Source organism: Bison bison, unplaced genomic scaffold (assembly GCF_000754665.1).
Source record: "Bison bison bison isolate TAMUID 2011002044 unplaced genomic scaffold, Bison_UMD1.0 scf7180017864166, whole genome shotgun sequence".
Lineage (NCBI taxonomy): Eukaryota > Metazoa > Chordata > Mammalia > Artiodactyla > Bovidae > Bison > Bison bison.
In genome coordinates this window covers 931,893-937,838 of record NW_011494738.1, presented here as the reverse complement: position 1 = coordinate 937,838, position 5,946 = coordinate 931,893, and positions in this window count along the sequence as shown.

The window sequence follows — 5,946 nt, the reverse complement described above, 5'->3', positions numbered from 1 at the left end:
GCGGTGGCCGGCTCCTCGCTCGCGCCCAGGATGGTTGCCAGGGCCTGGGGGGCGGGGATGGTAAAGGGAGAGGAAGGGGTCGGTCTGCTCGCTTGCTCATGCCTAATTATGGTTTATTTCCTCCCCGAGTGCTTTCTTTGATGTGTGAAGGAAAGAACGAAATCCCTCTCTTCTAAACATGAGGGATGCAGACGGCCTTTTTCGGACAGTTTGATCTGTTGAGCGTGCTTTCGCCAGCAAAACGGAGTAGGAAAACTCACTGCAGTAAATAGCAAAGAAGGGACTTGAGGCGCAAACTTGTTTGTTTTAGGGGTTTTTTCCTCTTTTTGCTTCTTCTTTAAAAAATCCAGTCCATGAAAGCATGCATGCTCTTCAAAGTTGCACGTGAATGTAGTAGGGTTTTAAATAACCAAAGCTGCCTTTCAACATGTTGGTATTTTCTAACTGGAGCAAACGTGATTCAGACATTGTTGTTTGACTATTTGGTGATTGAAAAAAATCCAAACAAAAATCAAGAGCTACTAAGAGGAAACATTTGGAAGTCATCCAAGTTGGGTGACAAATAAACAAATTACATATTTGTCATAAATCTTAATGCTGTGCACGACTGGAACCATCAAAGTAATTTTAACAGTTCCCCCACAAAATCAAATGTTATTCCTCTTAATTCTGAAGGAAAATAAGGCTTTTCCCTGGGACAAAATGGCATGCAAAAACATTTTTTTAAAGAAAATAAATATAGTATTATAGTTCTTCAGTGTGTGTTTACATTTACATAAATATCTACTTTGAGTACTTACATGATATTTTTAATTAGCAGTAAAAATGTTTTTGTCATAACACTGAATTAAGAACAGCACAATTTCTTATTTAGGTTGTTGAGACCTGGGTTCTAGAGTCTTCTAAGTAAGTAAGTGAAGTAGCTCAGTCCTGTCCGACTCTGTGCGACCCCATGGACTTGTAGCCTACCAGGCTCCTCTGTCCATGGGATTTTCCAGGCAATAGTACTGGAGTGGATTGCCATTTCCTTCTCCAGCGGATCTTCCCGACCCAGGGATTGAACCCGGGTCTCCAGCATTGTAGACAGACCCTTTACCATCTGAGCACTAGAGTCTTCTGCTGAATTCAGATCCAGGCTCTAATACTTACCAGCTGTGTAAGCAAGTCTCTGAACCTCTCTGCACTTTACTTTCTTCACGTGTTAAACAGGGTTAACTTAGTAGAGTTAAATGGCAACCTAGAGTAAGGGCTTTATACATATTATTGATTTTGTTTTCATTATCATTCCTTTCAAATTAAGAATCTTGAGGGAAATGTAACCTGTCTTACTTCAGTTGCAGGAGAAAGAATCTTGCTTTGGAGAGCAGATAAATGCACCTCGCAAATTATCTTCATTAAAATTAGGATGCATTCATGTGGTACTTTGCTAAGTGATATACAGAGTAGAATCTTGCATTGCCCTGGCCAGTACACAAGTCCTGGGTAATCCCGGTTGTTAGCAATCTTTTCCCTTTGCTCTTGATGACTCTTTCTTAATCACAATCCTTTATTTAGAAACACAGACCAAGAGTGAACAGGCACCAAGAAGGAAGAATTGCTATATGCCTAACTTGTCCACTTTTCTTTGTAATCTCTCAGAAGCCTGGCTAAAAACAACATGGAAGTGTTCATGCCTGTACTGTGGTTTGTGTTAAGACAGACCAACCTGCTTCATTCATAAAGGAAAACACCATGAAGTTTAACACCAGTGTGAGTTAAGGGCATTTTGGATGGTAATGACTGAAGGTTAGCACAGGAGTTAAAAGTTAAGATAGAATTGTTTATCCTCTTTACATTTAGTAGCTAGCCCTCATAGAAATCTGGATTCCCCTTTAGAACCAGATGGCCCCAGATGCTTCCTGGTCTATCTTTAGGTTTAACACACACACACACACACACACACACACACACACACGCAACAAAGAAACATGAGGAGTTAATTGTAAAAGCAGGAAGCTTTAGACCAGACGGAGGTCTGGAGTAACTTATTTGAAAACCTACCAATTCACAATTCTCTAGTTTAACAGCAGTCTTAGAAATGCTTTATAATATCTCAAGAGTACAATCAGGAAACTGCTCTGTCTGGCAAAAGAGGATTGCACATTATATGCAACTTAATGGTCTTTGAATTGCAACATCCTGTAAGAATAAATCCAAAAGTTCTCCCTATCCTCCTTTCACTTAGGAAGAGATTTCTCAAGATTTCTTCAAGGTATTTTTTTTGTGCTTTGTAATTATGTGTCCTGAATTCATTCCTTCTTAGAACATTAAATCCCCAGGAAAGGACTTTGGAAAAGTCATATCCATCTGGCTAGGGTCCAAAGCTCCACCCTCTTCTAAGCAGAAATTAAATGATTGGAATGGACCAGAGGAATCACTAGAGAAAGATTCTGTGTATTATAATTGAGGCTTCCCCTGCAGGTTACACATACATAACACGACCTGTGTACTAAAAGCACCCATGTTTACCTCCATCTTGATTTACACTACAGGAAGTGATAAGCTCACTCGGAACCAGGCTCCTTGGTGACAAATATTTGCAAAGCTAATCACATCCATAAGCTAGTATAATAAATGTCATAAATACAGTAGCAGAATGGCATTGTTGTTTAGAATAGCTGAAAATAACCCAAATGCCCATCAGCTGATAATTGAATAAATTAAATGCAGTATATCTATAAAATGGAATATTATTTGGCAATAAAAAACAATGAAGTACTAACACATGCTAAGTATGGATGAACTTTGAAAACATTATGCTAAGCTAAACAAGTCTGTCACAAAGGCCTGCCACATATTGTATGATACCATTTATATGAAATGTCCAGAAGAAACAAGTCTATAGATTAGTAGATTAGTGTCTGTCTAGGTCTGGGGAGGTTGGGAGGAAATGGGATTCATGATTTAGGGGTGTGGGTTTCAAGAAAATACTCAATGACTATTGTGATGGATACACAATACTTTGAATATACAATAATCACTGAATTGGACACCTAAAATGGCTGAATTGTCAATTAATTCTTAAAAAAAGGAAGGCATCATTGCTTCATGAATATTTAAAAAGAAATGCCGGGTCATCAAGAAATCCAATCTCTCAAAGATTTCTCAAAAGGATCTCTAAGTCCTCTTGATGTAAAGAATAAGATTTTAAATTCACCTTAGAATATAGGAGGTATATGTTTTAATTATCAAGCATAGTTTTAAGAGAAACATAATACGATGACAAAGAGAAGGTATGTTACCTAATTTCTTTGAGCATCTATTTCCTTAGCTGTAAAATGGGATAGTGGTTTCATTCCCTAAGGACATCTAATTAGTGTATTTGTAGTTCTGTTCTATATCTCAAATGGGCAGAGGAAAGTAAATTTGGAAGAGATGACAAGGCAGAGAAAGGAATCCTCTTTTTAGCCTGGTCATCAGTAAAGTGAAAGTCGCTCAGTCACGTTCAATTCTTTGCGACCCCGTGAACTATACAGTCTGTGGAATTCTCCAGGCCAGAATACTGGGTGGGTAGCCTTTCCCTTCTCCAGGGGATCTTCCCAACCCAGGAACTGAACCGGGGACTCCGGCATTGCAGTCGGATTCTTTACCAACTGAACGATCAGGGAAGAGTGAAAGTCACTCAGTGGTGTCCAATGCTTTGTGACCCCCATGGACTATAGAGTCCATGAAATTCTCCAGGCCAGAATACTGGAATGGGTAGCCTTTCCCTTCTCCAAGTGATCTTCCCAACCCAGGTATCGAACCTAGGTCTCCCACATTGCAGACGGATTCTTTACAAGCAGAGCCACAAGGGAAGCCCTGTCTACAATGATTCCTCTCAAATGCCCTAATGCTGTGTTCTGAACAAGGTAAACCATCACAAATTCATCATTACATTCCATGCTTGTTGTTGTTCAGTCATGTCTGACTCTACAATCCCATGGACTGCAGCTCGCCTGCAGGACAGGCTTCCCTGTCCTTCACCATCTCCCAGAGCTTGCTTAAACTCATGTCCATCGAGTTGGTGATGCCATCCAACCATCTTACCCTCTGCTGTCCCCTCCTCCTCCTGCCTTCCATCTTTCCCAGCAAAAGGGTCTTTTCCAGTGAGTCAGCTCTTCGTATCAGGTGGCCACAAGTATTGGAGCTTCAGCATCAGTCTTTCCAATGAATATTCAGGATTGATTTCCTTTAGGATTGACTGGTTTGATCTCCTTGCAGTCCAAGGGACTCTCAAGAGTCCTCCCACACCACAGTTGGAAAGCATCAGTTCTTCTGTGCTCAGCCTTCTTTATGATCAAACTCTCAAATTCATACATAACTCCTGGAAAAACTATAGCTTTGACTATATGGGCCTTTGTTGGCAAAGTAATGTCTCTACTTTTTGATATGTCGTCTACGTTTGTCATATCTGTTCTTTCAAGGTGCAAACATCTTTTAATTCCATGTTACCATCCCCTGAAATGCTCATTCCTAATTTCTAACAAAGTGAACTCCCAACCTTCAGGATTCCAGGGTCACTTTCTCTGAAGCATTCCTCTTCCACGGGATAAGTGGTGCCTGCAGATGATCTAATCTCCATTTGTTTCTGTAATATACTCTGAATGGCATGTATTTGCTGACACGTTCTGCTGGATAGATGGGGAAATCCTGAAGAATGACCTCATTTTATTAATCTGTGTATCCCTGGCCTTTAGGACTGTGCCTTGCTCTTATGGGAACTCTTGGTCAGTGTGTCAGAGTCTTCCTTCAACCATGGTGACCAGTTTAAATTCCTGACAATTGCCAAGAGCTCACAGATGAGCAACTTCCAAGAACTATTCTAGTTAACTAATGACCTAGAGGAAGCATTAGCTAAAGATAACACTTGCCAGAGAATGTGAAGAACTAAAAAGATACTGAGATTATAAAACACATGGCTTTTAAGACAGATTTTGCCGAAGTCCATATTTTTTTCCTTCAAGGAAAAGCATAGAGGAATACAAAAATATCATGTAATCTTTCATTTCTCAGACAGCATATGATGATATGTCTTCAATACCCAAACTGTTTTCCATTTGTTATCATTTTCTGAAATCTTGTAGAAAGGTGTTATTATTGTCTAAGCTTTATTGAACAGAAATAGACATTTTATTAAAGAAATATGTCATTGCGATTGACCTAAAAGATTGTGTCATGCTTTTAATATAACAATATATTCATAGGCTCTTTAGAAGTATGATAGTGTTTGACCTGTCCTCACAGGTCCCAGACAACTATGTTTTGAGTTTTTACTTTGAAGAGTTTTCCTGTCTTCTCTCCTGGCTCTTCATTTTTGTTGCTGAGAATCTATCAAGAGTCCCCATTCAAATCTGCAGCTACTAATTTTCTATCTGCAGGAAATTCACAGATTGTGAAAACAGTCTGAAAGAAGTAATAATTTTTGAGTGAGAACCTGATGGACTCTCCTATGAGTAAAGTCTATGAATTTGTGATGTGCCTGAAAGTAATGTGTAATGTTTTTTGGCTGTGGTCTGACATGAAATAATCTTCTAAGTTAATGGTCACTTGTCAGGTATTTCCAGGGTCTGGTTGTCATATCATGTGTTCAATTCCTTGTATTTGTATGATTTCCTCCCCCTCCTTTAATTCCTTAAATCTGTGCAATAGGTGGTGATGACTCATTCCTACTTAAGACGCTACTGATGGAAAGACAGCAAACAAATAGAAACTTGATAAACAGAGGAGAAAATAAAAACATGTATTGAAAAGGGAAAATTTTATAAAAATGGACTTTAAAAGGTGGAAAAAATCACTCTCCTATTCTGACGGTAAACCTTTATGATCTTGCTATGCTATGCTATGCTATGCTAAGTCACTTCAGTCGTGTCCGACTCTGTGTGACCCCATAGACGGCAGCCCACCAGGCTTCCCCGTCCCTGGGAT